We start from the raw sequence: 13,760 nt of genomic DNA on the forward strand, positions 1-13,760 counted from the left end.
CAGCAGGGTCTCGAAGCTGTGAGACCCACTCTGTTGCCGCCAGAGCATGAACGCTCTGGCGGTCCTGGCTGCTCCGCAGGTGAGCAGCAGCATCTCGAAGCGGTGAGATGCACTCTGTTGCCGCCAGAGCATGAACGCTCTGGCGGTCCTGGCTGCTCCTTAGGTGAGCAGCAGCGTCTCGAAGCTGCGAGACCCACCCTGTTACCAGAATCTGGATGCCAGAATCTCGGAGCCGTGAGACCTCCCCGGCCCTTAGAGTCAGTGAGCACTGGTGATGTGCAGGAAAGAGAGAGCACTGGTGATGTGCAGGAAAGAGAGAGCACTAGTGATGTGCAGAGCACTGGTGATGTGCAGGAGAGAGAGCACTGGTGACGTGCAGGAGAGAGAGCACTGGTGATGTGCAGAGTACTGGTGATGTGCAGGAGAGAGAGAGCACTGGTGATGTGCAGGAGAGAGAGCACTGGTGATGTGCAGAGCACTGGTGATGTGCAGGGAGAGAGAGAGAGAGCACTGGATATGATCACCTCCCTGAAAGTAGCCAGGGTTGAAGTGATGGCGTCGTGTTGTAGACGCCAGGGTCGAAGTGGTGGCGTGGTGTTGTAGACGCCAGGGTCGAAGTGGTGGCGTGGTCTTGTAGACGCCAGAGTTGAAGTGATGGCGTGGTGTTGTAGACGCCAGGGTCGAAGTGATGGCGTCGTGTTGTAGACGCCAGGGTTGAAGTGATGGCGTGGTGTTGTAGAAGCCTGGGTCCGAAGCTGTGGACCACCTTTGATACGGTCAAGAGGGCGTTACTTCAAACTGGAACTGCATGGATTGGCAGACTCTGACCCATTGACAGGGAACGCCCTTAATGGGTGGCATGTGATTTGATCTTGAGGTTTGTATGACCCACCGTAACATCAAAGGAAGAAAGCGGGACGACTGGACGCCATCAATGAGGTGGTCTGAATGGCTTGATGTTCAAGCCTCCGTATGCTTGTATTGGGGTGGCCTGAGGGGTCTACTGTTCAAGCCTTCTAGATATGGTACAGATTTCCATGGGAAATCTGGGGGTGGCAGAACGAAGGCTTTCACCTAGAGCTTTATATGTCATTAGGGCCAGAAGGCATGGTGGATATCATGAGAGCATTGTCTGGACATTTCACCAAGAGCTTTATATGTCATTAGGGCCAGAAGGCATGGTGGATATCATGAGAGCATTGTCTGGACAGCATGATGATGCAAGGGCATCGGAGCTATATCAACCCTCCCATAGATGTTGGAGCAGTCGGAGGACGGCAGAGGCTTCGTTCACCGATAGGATATCGAGATGAAAGTGCAAGCTGACAGACCAGAAGTCCAGGTTCATAGGGACCGAAGTAGTCCAGCAAGGAGGCTGGACGGTCACTCTTGCAGAAATGACCATGAGCATAACCGGAGACGAACAGTCATCATGCATGGTACGGTAGTAGCACCCAATTCTGCCGATCGTACACCAAGTAACCAGCAAGACGGCAAGAAGCCGTATGTCAGTACTGTAATAGCGGCACACACCATCTTGGGGTATGCGGCAGGTTCAAACGACTGAGTTTAATGGTGAAACGAGATTTGATATGACAGATGAAGCTGTGTTATCAGCAATGGACGTCGTCATGCAGGCAAGAAACTGTAAACTACAGTGAAATGTGGTGGAAGGCACCCTCTGGCTCTTCACAGTATTAATAGGAGCCGGACCCGGTTGAACCGGAGAGCAGATGAACCTTTGCGGAACCCTAGGACACCTAAGATCGAGACGGGACAGGATTTACAAGAGGAATTACCGCAGCCAGCAATCTTGACTATAGCAGGAGAGTCCTTGCATGTGGGCTATCCACCGCCTAAAGGGAGAAATGTCATGTTAAAGGTGTGCAAAGTTCTAATTTGCAATTGTGGCAAAGTAATGGAAGTATATGCAGTTCTGGATGATGGTTCAGGGCGAACCATTTTGTTACACACAGTTGCCAAGCAGGTCGGATTGAAGGGTCAACCTGAAGAGTTGCGTATCAGAATCATGAGAGATCTTCAAGTTTTGCACGGGGTGGCTGTATCTTCCGAGGTATCTCCTGCCGTACAGCCAAACCAAGTCAATAATATTGAGGGAGCATTGATCGCCAAATAGCTTGGATTGTGAGCATACACAGATCGTCAGCAGACTAATGGAGAGAGATTAACATCTTCGAGAGCCTCCCTTGCTGGATAACTACCAGGCCTGGCCTGTTAGAACCTAGCCGAAAGAAAGGACAATAATTGTCTGAGTCTTCTGGATGCGGTATAGATTTCAACGTGAAATCTGGGGTGGCTGTAACGAAGACTCTGACGTTGGGCTATATGATATATGACATGTTTAGTATGACAACCCCTATATTTGGGCCCGAGCCGACCTAGTGCTGATATCGATAGATATGGTAGAACCATATATGGATAGAACCATATATGGATAGATCTAACTGGCTTAGTCATCGTGACAAGCCTGGTCGGAGAATATATAGAGGGTCAGCTTCAGGGAGAAGGCAGAAGTCAAAGCATCCTGGTTTAAGTTCTAACCGGACACCACTGCGGGGGTCCTAAGCTAAGTAATCAGCAATACAGCCTTGAGCTATTTTATAACCACCCTGACTTAGAATCAACCTGGGGACCACCACCCTGACTTAGAATCAACCTGGGGACCACCACCCTGACTTAGAATCAACCTGGGGACAGCCACCCTGACTTAGAATCAACCTGGGGACCACCACCCTGACTTAGAATCAACCTGGGGACCACCCCCCTGACTTAGAATCAACCTGGGGACCACCCCCCTGACTTAGAATCAACCTGGGGACAGCCACCCTGACTTAGAATCAACCTGGGGACCACTGTTGTGTTGGGTGGGGATATTTTGTAACACTTGCTATGCATCATGTGTATACATCCCACTGTTTCTCAACCAATGGTCAGAGACTTTCCTAGTAATAATGACTCAACCAGACAATCTGGCGCACTTCCCCCTATTGAGATTCTAACTAAATTGTTCTTGACCTCCAACTTGTCAGTAAATGACTACAATACATGGATAGTCACCAAATCATTCAGTTCACGGTTTCTCAACTAGTGGAAAGATTGTTTTTAATGCGTGGTCAGGTCAGGGACCACATGCAATACATCGACGGACACACACAAAAAAATAAATTGGGAGATAAGAGGTAACAGCAACGATATATGGCAAGATAGGTTGAAAACAAACAACTGTTTCAATTTAGAAAGCATTTATAGAATGCCCAGGTTAAACTGCATACAGACTACTGAGAGATTCTCAGACGATAGATCTGTTTTCTTTCTTTTTTTCCCTATAATGTTTTGTTTTTATTTCATTTACTCCTCATTTCAGTTGTTGTGCCAATTCCCCCTTCATGTGTGTATAAATAGAGCCATGTGATCGGAATTAACTAAGTACTTTTACTCAGGGACTGTCATTAAGTACAATTCTGAGGTACTTTACTTGAGTATGTCAATACATTATACTTCTACTCCGCTACATCTCAGAGGCAAACTTCTCTACAATTAATTGAAAGCTTTAGTTATTAATTAGTTACTTTGCAGATTTAGATTGGTATTATATGAAACATGCATCACACACTTATAAGCCCTATTTCATCTGTTCCATCTACAAGCTCACAACACATCTCTCCTCATTCAGCAACATGTGATTTTGTAGATCAGCTATTTTTAAACAGTTTGACCGATTTTTTAAAGCTTTAGTTATTTTACTTTGGTGCTGTATTTTAAAAACAGATACACTGAGATTCTATGTGATTGTGAATTTGTGAAATCATTATGGACATATTGATAATTAAATACAATGAGTGTTCCAATGCTCAATAATATAATAACTGTCTTGGTTATTTCTCCTATATTAGTGTGCGAGTGCAATGATGTTCACATTCACATTGTCATTCACAACACCTGTGAAAAAATACGGTAAATGCTTTTCTATATAAAGTTTGATGTGTCACAATGCCAAATGCTAAAAAAGGCTGTAATAATAGCAAATCGGAGCAGGGGCGACTAAAATAAGGTGTTTTCCATTGCATCTGAAGAAGCAGAGAGAAACACACCTTGCATGGCATATACTGGGGTGGATTTTTCTGTTAACATTTTTTAATACACTTTTGAAGGACCATGGCAAAGACTTTACATTTTAAATGTTAAAATGTCACACCACTGATATACAAAAATCCCCCCTTTTTTTAATCAACTGTTTTATTGTCTCCACCTCAAGCCTCAAATCATGAACGCAGAGTGCATTTTACGTGAAATCTTTCACGCACTTTCCTACTAGGCTGAGGAATATATTCAACCCTTTTCACATTGGCCTGTTATAGCGCCACCAACAGGTGGATTTTTGCAAAACACATTTTTGGAACAAAATGCCTCAAATCATCCAATTGCCATCAAAGGCATAAGAACAAATGGCACCCTTTTCACATTGGCCTATTATAGCGCCACCAGGAGGCCACAACCTGCACTGCCTTGGTGGAAACCTGTGCCCCGAGGGACACTTTATTATCTAGTTTTGATTTAATTTTCTCGCCATTTTAGTTGTTATGCGAACTCTCCATCGTGTGTATTGTATAATCTCTGTCACCAGTGATGGAAAGTACATTTACTCAAGAACTCTAAAAGCGTTATGTGCTTTCCATTTTGATATACTTCCCTGGCCTATGGCATATCTTGGCTATATGATTTTATTTTGACCTTTTGTTTTATTATCACAAATCATCAGGAATGAAGAGGTACACCTCCTTTCCTTGTTTTTTTTTCAGGGTAATCTTGAAAGAAACCAGTGACATGATTTTGAAGTAATTAAGACAGATATGAAGGCACTGTCTCCTTTCTTGAGTATCTTAAATACCAGTCCTATTGATATTTGCTTAATCCTGTCATCTGACACGGAGCCATTCAAACTAACTAGCAACATGTCAGAGGCAAGGAAGCAACCAGGTGCTCAGGAGGTGTGCAGGTATAAAAATGTAAAAATAGTAAAAAGGTGCTCCTGGGATCAATCGGGATAACACATCTATATAGAACAAAGCGGAGATCCGGGCACACTTAATGTTAAAAAGGAGGAAAACTTTATTCAACCGACATGTTTCGACCTATACGTACGGTCTTCATCAGGGCTAACAAAACACAGAGCAACAAACTCATTAAATAGGGCTGGAGACCGGTGGGGACCAGTCTGTCCAGCAATTGCAATTAACCACTTAGAAGCAAATCACGTGGTTCAACTCATTACATTGTTATTACACAAGAACAATCAGGCAATCATTAAGTAGAAAAAGGGAAAAAAGGAAACGTGTGAGAAAGGACCCATCAAATGAAAAAGTACACTTAAAGCTATACAAATACACTGGAAAGGCTACACCATTAAAAAACTATACGTGTGTTGAATCTAGGTGGGTTGTGGTTCGGGGTGTAGTTTGTTTTGGGAGGTCTGAAGCTTTGTTTTTAGTGCCACTGAGGTGTTGGAGTAACTGGTCCTACTAAAAGGATTAACACTAGAAACCCCCCCACCCCCACCCCCACCCCCACCCACAAGTGTTTACAGTAGCCAGTAGGCCTACATATAATAGCCTATGTTTATTGCTACCAGTGTTGATGATGTCTTGGATGTCATGATGAATTGAATACACAGGACTGACTGATGATTGATTGAAATTTGTATTCACAGTAGGCCTATGTAGAATGGAAAGTCATTATTATTTATTTTTATTTATTTTTATTTAATGTGAAAATCTATTTTGGAAAACGTCATCGGTTAACAAAATAATTACGTATATCCGTGAGTGAGTGTTTTATTTTGAAGTCCACCATCGGTGTGTTGCTGTAGCATGATGTGCAACTTGACGCTGGTCAGGTACTGAGCTGTGTTGCCATGTCCGCTTATTATAAGCGACTGTGGGCTTCTATTTCTGTAAAGTTGCTATGTAAATAATTCGTATAGCTGCGGGTTTCGGCGTTTTTGGGGAGCCTGTTTCAAAAGTGTACTCGCTTATTTTGGGCTTGTTTCCTAATGTTTAAACCAGTGCTTCCCTAGTGGTTCCCAAAGTGAGGTCCGGGGACCCCCAGGGGTCCTTGAGGGAGTTCCAGGGGGTCCCTGGCTAAATTATAGTTAATTGGAACAAAATGGAATTTATGGGTCTGTAACTCTGAACGTATTCTTCCATTTTGTATACTCTCAGAATTAAATTAAACATCGATTTTACAATATAAATTGGGGGTTCCAGTGATATAAATGCCATTAAATGGGGGTCCGTAGACTAATGCATGTCAAACTGCAGTGCATGGGATGAGGGGGGTCCTTGAAATTAAAATGGTTGAGAATCTCTGCTAGAGCCATAAAAATATTCTCTTATGGCCTGGGGTCCCTGGCATAACTTTTCAAATTGGGGGTCCGCAGGCTAATTAGTGTCAATTTAGGGGTCCTTGACATGAAAAAGTTTGGGAACCAATGGCCCAGAGCCATGTAATAGAACATGAATTATAGAATATATAGAATATTAGATTCTATTCTTTTGGGCTTTGTTTTCTGGTTTTGCTTGTTTCTCTCGCTAAACCTACGTGGCAACACTGTAGTGGAGCAGTGACTAGTGAGTACTGAGTAGCACTTTACACCAAAGCAGCAGCAGCAGACAGAGCAGAGCCAGGGCAGACAGAACAGATACTCAGGTTAGTTTTTTTTCTCCTCCATTCTAGGCTGAAGATTCCAAAAGGACACGACAGTGATGTCAATGCATGTAGCCTTATGAGGACATTAAACTCAACATTTAGACTTAAAGTTGGGCACGTGTTCAAAACATTTTAATTCATAAAAAAGGCTACATGATTACATTTTTTTTTCTATAGTTTGTTTTCCCCAAATAGCTAAAACAGCGGATCATAATTGAATAACACCCGAAGCTAGACTTCGCTTGCTTTTGACGTGGCCTGACCCATCCTAGTTTGTTGTACTTTGTGTTGGGGTAGTATTTTGTTGTTAATTTGAGGCTACATTAATCAAACTCTTCTTAACATCGTGAGTCGCGAGCTGAATAAACCTCACGGTTTGTACACTTTGTAAACACTTGGTGTCGGGAGTCATCCAACCCATCCAACCCCTGGGCTAGCCCACCGAGGCTAATGAGGTTAGCATGTTCTGCCATCACTTTCAATGGACCTCGGTGCTTAGCATGCTAGTTAGCATCGATGCTACTAACGCTGCCTAGGCTGGCTGCAGCACAGAAGTTTTTTTACTAGACAACTTAAAACCATTAAAGGCTGCTGCATTATGTTGGCTGTTTGACTCAACCAACACATCTGTCAATATTGTCCAATAGCTCTTATTATTTTAACCCAAGTAAGGCCAGTCTAGGTCTTGACTGAGGGGGAGGTCTTGTGTTTTGCCTCTAGTGAAACTAAATGAAACACAAAACACACACACATTAATGTTTTTATTTTATTTGATCGAACCAAGCTCTCGGGATGTCGCCTGGGTCTTCTTTGCTAGTTGTCATGAGGCTAATGTCATGTCGACCCCGAGTTCCATTTCGGAATGTTTTTAAGTGAGAATAGTAGTGAGCAGGCCAAGCTAACCTGTGGTGATGTGGGGGGTTGTGTGTGTGTGTGTGTGTGTCTGTCTACTCTGGGTAAATCTTGGCTGTGTCTGGCTCTGGCTTTGAACTGCTAACATCTACATTATGTGGCAACAGCGAAGTGAATGCATGCTCTTCTTACAGAAAGTCAGTCAAAAGACAGTCAGTCAGGCAGGCCAGGCAGGCATACAGGCATACAGGCATACAGACATACCGAAAGAGGCCCTGGTTATGTCTGGACCTGACAGCTGCATTCTGTGTCTGCAAGAAGAAGCCGCACATGCAATACATAGCCTAGTAATGTCACAGAGGACATGCATTCCCTGTGGCTTTTCGCCAGTAGTTTTATTGACAATACTGCGTCGTTGTTCTATTTGTGTTCTCAAAGATGTTCATGTCACGTCACACACTGCCCCCCCCCCCCCAAAACAAATATTGATACGTATTGCCGTTGATCCCCATTTGAAAATATGTTATGACCCCCTTGTTAGATTACAGTAGTGCAGAATTCTACAGTATTATATGTGGGGGAGATAACAGTGGAGAGAGTCGGTGATCTTAAAAGTAGTACTTGTTGTAATGTACAAACATATGGCTCATATGGCTCTGCATTTTGCTGGGGACCCCTCAAAACACTGGTTCCCAGGGGTCCCTGGGGAGTTACAGGCCTCGTTGACGGTGTGCAAACTTAAGATGGACCCCCATTTGGACCTTCTCGTGTACACTCAGAGTTAAGCGATGAACACCGAGGATTTTAGACTGTCGTCAATTGGGGTGAGGTGGTCCCACCCCCACTTAGAGAACCACGGTTACGCAACCACAGGGAATTGTTCAGTCAAACTGTTAAAGAGTGCAAATTAAATCCCCCCCCCCCCCCCCCCCCCCCCCAAGTCCCATAAATGGTATATATACCACCAATGGTACCCAAATGAAATAAGTTGCCTTCTCTCCGGTTTTACATGTAGAAAGATTACAAAATACTCACTAGCGAGTTAATGCAGCCTCGGTATATGAGGAATGTGCGAAATGTGTTTTAGACGTGATATTTCCTCCATTTCAGCATACAGGCTCTTCAGTCTGTCTGTCAGAGAGCATTGCAAAGTGGGGGTTGTGATTGATGTTTTTATGGTGTGGCTCTACCAAGAGGCTGTGTGTGTGTGTGTGTGTGTGTGTGTGTGTGTGTGTGTGTGTGTGTGTGTGTGTGTGTGTGTGTGTGTGTGTGTGTGTGTGTGTGTGTGTGTGTGTGTGTGTGTGTGTGTGTGTGTGTGTGTGTGTGTGTGTGTGTGTGTGTGTGTGTGTGTGTGTGTGTGTGTGTGTGTGTGTGTGTGTGTGTGTGTGTGTGTGTGTGTGTGTGTGTGTGTGTGTGTGTGTGTGTGTGTGTGTGTGTGTGTGTGTGTGTGTGCGGGCGGGCGGGCGGGCGGGCGGGCGGGCGGGCGGGCGGGCGGGCGGGCGGGCGCGCGAGCGTGACTGTGTGTCTCTTCGGAGCTAATCTCGCAAACCACTGAACTGATGATCAACAACGCCAAGCTTTGTATGCACAGTTGCACACTGTCACCTCTCCACACATTTTCCTGATATGTTTTATGCTTTTGGAAACATTTAACTTTTTATTTTATAATGGAGTCGGTCATTTGGGAGTCGTATGTCATAGATTTGTCGTGGTTGACTGAGGCGCACACTCTTGTCATCTACTTCCACAAATGCTAATTCTTTCACTCATGTTTGCTAAAATCGCAATGTCCTGTGTTCATCTTCATCACACATTTTACGTTTATCTTTGGCCATGACTGCTTCTTTGATTTCATTCTCAATGATTCGTAACATAATATGCACATCCATATCTCCTATTGTGGTTACTAGTAATGTAATGATTTGTCCTCATTGACAGGAGAATTATATATATAATATTTTTTATGAATGAAGGCCTGCAATAATGTGATGCACGCATGCAGTCTGCTGGTAGCCCTAGAGCAGGGGTGCCCAAAAGGTAGTCAAAAATATATTATTTAAATGTAAAAATAAATGCATAAAAAAGGCCACTTGAATTAAGGTGACTTGATTGATTGACATCAAAAAGGGCCTCAGCTCAAGTTTTCAAGTATTGTATCACAAACATCAGTAGCATATTACAAAGCTATATACAAGAAAACCATACCAATTAAACCTGTATTTCCCATTCCAAGTGCGTTAGTCTTATATGTACTGCCATTGCTGCTATTCCAAAGCCCCCGGCCTCAGGTAAATTGTTTAACCTTTTTCAGCAATTGGATATTTATTTTTCCTGGGTAGAGCTTGTTGAGCTTGTCATTTTGAAAGTTGCTCTCAAGTCAAAAGTGTGGGCACATCTGCCCTAGAGTGTTTGTTCAGAAACAGGTCTCTCCATCTTTCCAGCTCTTTTTTTTAAAACCAAAAATACACTTTCATGTCAGGAAGTATACCAATTTATTTTTGGTGGAAAAAAAATATTCCAGAGAGAACTGGATCACTGTCAAATTGAAGCTGATATATTATCTTTGTGGGGTTCTCTCCTACTGATTGAATACAATTGGTATACTGACTGTAGCATTTATGTTTGTTTACTTTATTAAACACAAACAAGAGGATCATCAACAAGAACAATCAGAAATGTGGACCTCTGGGGACCTACCACGGGTCACAGACAAAGTCAGAGAGGGAAGGACGAGGCAAGTAAATTGACCCTATGGGAGCCAACTCGGGGTAAAGCCAGGAGGGGTAAGACGCGTACCACCTATGTAGACGTGCTGCAGCGCGACAGCTTGGCTAACAACACTGCAGAGCTCAAGAGCCTGATGTTGGATAGGAAATTGTGGAGGGCGTGGAAACGGTGGCACCTGAACCAGGTGTCGTGGGCGGCAGACACTGTCTCCTCTGTATTTGCGTCAGTGGAGAGAGAGAGAGAGATGATCGTTCATGTGATTAATGTGTGAATGGAGTTCTCCTTGTGGCATTGTGTGAAATGATTAGTGACACAGAATTTGATCAGTATTGTTTTCAGTGGAGAAGAATTGTGTCATAGTGTGAGTGAGAAGAAGTGTCTGACTCTGAGACTCGCGCTGCTGCTGGTCACCCATTAAACGGCAACAGTCTCCCAAGTTGCACTGGCCTGGGGCGTCCCGTCCCCTCTGCCGGGTGTGGGAACCATTACTGGGGCGTCCCGTCCCCTCTGCACTGGCCTGGGGCGTCCTGTCCCCTCTGCCGGGGCGTCCCGTCCCCTCTGGCCTGGGGTGTCCTGTCCCCTCTGCCCTGGCCTGGGGCGTCCCGTCCCCTCTGCACTGGCCTGGGGCGTCCTGTCCCCTCTGCCGGGGCGTCCCGTCCCCTCTGCCCTGGCCTGGGGCGTCCCGTCCCCTCTGCACTGGCCTGGGGCGTCCCGTCCCCTCTGCCGGGGTGTGGGAACCCTTAACCCTGGGGCGTCCCGTCCCCTCTGCCGGGGTGTGGGAACCCTTACTGGCCTGGGGCGTCCTGTCCCCTCTGCCGGGGTGTGGGAACCCTTACTGGCCTGGGGCGTCCCGTCCCCTCTGCCCTGGCCTGGGGCGTCCCGTCCCCTCTGCCGGGGTGTGGGAACCCTTACTGGCCTGGGGCGTCCCGTCCCCTCTGCCCTGGCCTGGGGCGTCCCGTCCCCTCTGCCCTGGCCTGGGGCGTCCCGTCCCCTCTGCCGGGGTGTGGGAACCCTTACTGGCCTGGGGCGTCCCGTCCCCTCTGCCCTGGCCTGGGGCGTCCCGTCCCCTCTGCCCTGGCCTGGGGCGTCCCGTCCCCTCTGCCGGGGTGTGGGAACCCCCCTGGCCTGGGGCGTCCCGTCCCCTCTGCCGGGGTGTGGGAACCCCCCTGGCCTGGGGCGTCCTGACCCCTCTGCCGGGGTGTGGCCTGGGGCGTCCCGTCCCCTCTGCCGGGGTGTGGGAACCCCCCTGGCCTGGGGCGTCCTGACCCCTCTGCCGGGGTGTGGGAACCCCCCTGGCCTGGGGCGTCCTGACCCCTCTGCCGGGGTGTGGCCTGGGGCGTCCCGTCCCCTCTGCCGGGGTGTGGGAACCCCCCTGGCCTGGGGCGTCCCGTCCCCTCTGCCGGGGTGTGGCCTGGGGCGTCCCGTCCCCTCTGCCGGGGTGTGGGAACCCCCCTGGCCTGGGGCGTCCCGTCCCCTCTGCCGGGGTGTGGCCTGGGGCGTCCTGTCCCCTCTGCCGGGGTGTGGGAACCCTTACTGGCCTGGGGCGTCCCGTCCCCTCTGCCGGGGTGTGGGAACCCCCCTGGCCTGGGGCGTCCCGTCCCCTCTGCCGGGGTGTGGGAACCCCCCTGGCCTGGGGCGTCCCGTCCCCTCTGCCGGGGTGTGGGAACCCCCCTGGCCTGGGGCGTCCCGTCCCCTCTGCCGGGGTGTGGGAACCCTTACTGGCCTGGGGCGTCCTGTCCCCTCTGCCGGGGTGTGGGAACCCTTACTGGCCTGGGGCGTCCCGTCCCCTCTGCCGGGGTGTGGGAACCCTTACTGGCCTGGGGCGTCCCGTCCCCTCTGCCGGGGTGTGGCCTGGGGCGTCCCGTCCCCTCTGCCGGGGCGTCCTGTCCCCTCTGCCGGGGTGTGGGAACCCCCCTGGCCTGGGGCGTCCCGTCCCCTCTGCCGGGGTGTGGGAACCCCCCTGGCCTGGGGCGTCCCGTCCCCTCTGCCGGGGCGTCCCGTCCCCTCTGCCGGGGTGTGGGGACCCCCCTGGCCTGGGGCGTCCCGTCCCCTCTGCCGGGGTGTGGGAACCCTTACTTGCATCCAAATGCTGGCGCTAAAAAGCTGCAATCGATAACCTGTGTGAATGAAATGTTATTCATTATAACTATTTGGTAGGGGTATGTTAAAACAATGTAACTAACACGGCTGTGGTGGTTGTATTGGGTCTCCCTGCCTTTCTGTTGAGACATTTGGTGGTCTCTGGACGGACCCACTACTCATGATTGACATGACACTGGGTGACATGATTTATTAAGTGCCGGTATTGCGTGAAGATCAAAAGCTGGTGTGTAATTAATTTTAGGGCGGCAACTATCGATTCTGTTCTCGGTGATTATTTATTCCTTTTTGTAATTAATCCATAATTAACCCATTAAGACCTGAGGCCGATTCTACAAATGCCTTCTTAAATCCAAATAGTTTTCAGAAAAAAACCTATGCATGTTATGCTGCTATATATCGTTGGGCTGTCGCCGGGCAGAAGGGTGCGCTTACCGAAAGGTCCATTAGAGAATGTCGAACAATTGTTATTTGAATAAACGTTTGCCAAAAGCATGGAATTGTGGACAAAATCGTATCCATTGACAACAAAATATTCTTTTGGGTCCGAGAGGCTAAATGTCATCAAATGGTGGTCCGTGGCTCAAATGCTGAATAAATAATGGACCTTGATCTGAAAAGGGTTGAAAGCCACTTACCTATAGGCACCAGGTTGGAATTGGTTAAGTGGAGGCTTGTTTTTGTGGAGCGACGGTAACGTCACACACACACACACACACACACACACACCACTAACGTAACGCAGCTGTTCCTAATTCACGATGATGAGTCATCAGATTTAGTCGAGCAGCAACGCTAGCAGCCATCAAGACAGAGCAAGCACCACATTGTGGCTTTAAAACTCCTATAATATATTGTCGTCGCTGTCCAGCAGAAACCCTGTATCTCTCCATATTTCAACTTAACACGCGTCACACTAAGTAGCAAAAAATAGGCGATCTACAAGCTCTCAACGCAATGCGCCGTGTTGCTGCTTGCCTTGTAGATCTGCTATTTTTTGATATTTAGCAGAAAATAATTACGTGAAATAAAAAATGGTTAATAATGAACCAATCAACTTAAAGGAGCTTTCAGTGATTTGGGTGATTTGGAAAACCACCCAGTCCACCCCGGTATCAAAATGTGCACATGCACGCTCTACAGTGGGGGGAAGTGCAACAGGCCAACAGCATGTGCACCAAGGCCCGCCCCCAGTCGATCATGATTGGAGGAAGGCCCCTCTCATCCTGATTGGATGAAGGCTTTGCCACCCGCCACCAAAACTGAAACTAGGGTTTTTTGACCCCAGGGGCTCACTGGGGACAGGGAGGAACTCCTTATATGGTCAGCACACTCTATAGTAGGGAGGATTATCC

At 47.6% G+C, this 13,760-nt stretch overlaps 1 protein-coding gene across 1 annotated transcript in view; it reads left to right on the plus strand.

Annotated features, from left to right (window-relative positions):
* The first annotated feature begins 6,585 nt into the window (after positions 1-6,585).
* The window catches only part of fbxo34 (F-box protein 34), a 35,997-nt gene continuing 28,822 nt past the window's right edge, over positions 6,586-13,760 (plus strand). The window contains exon 1 of the mRNA XM_079527262.1: positions 6,586-6,726. The gene's annotated coding sequence lies outside the window, so the exon portion shown is untranslated. The remainder of the gene's footprint in view (positions 6,727-13,760) is intronic.

This window comes from Electrona antarctica, assembly GCF_951216825.1.
Source record: "Electrona antarctica genome assembly, chromosome: 18".
NCBI classification, from domain to species: Eukaryota; Metazoa; Chordata; class Actinopteri; order Myctophiformes; family Myctophidae; genus Electrona; species Electrona antarctica.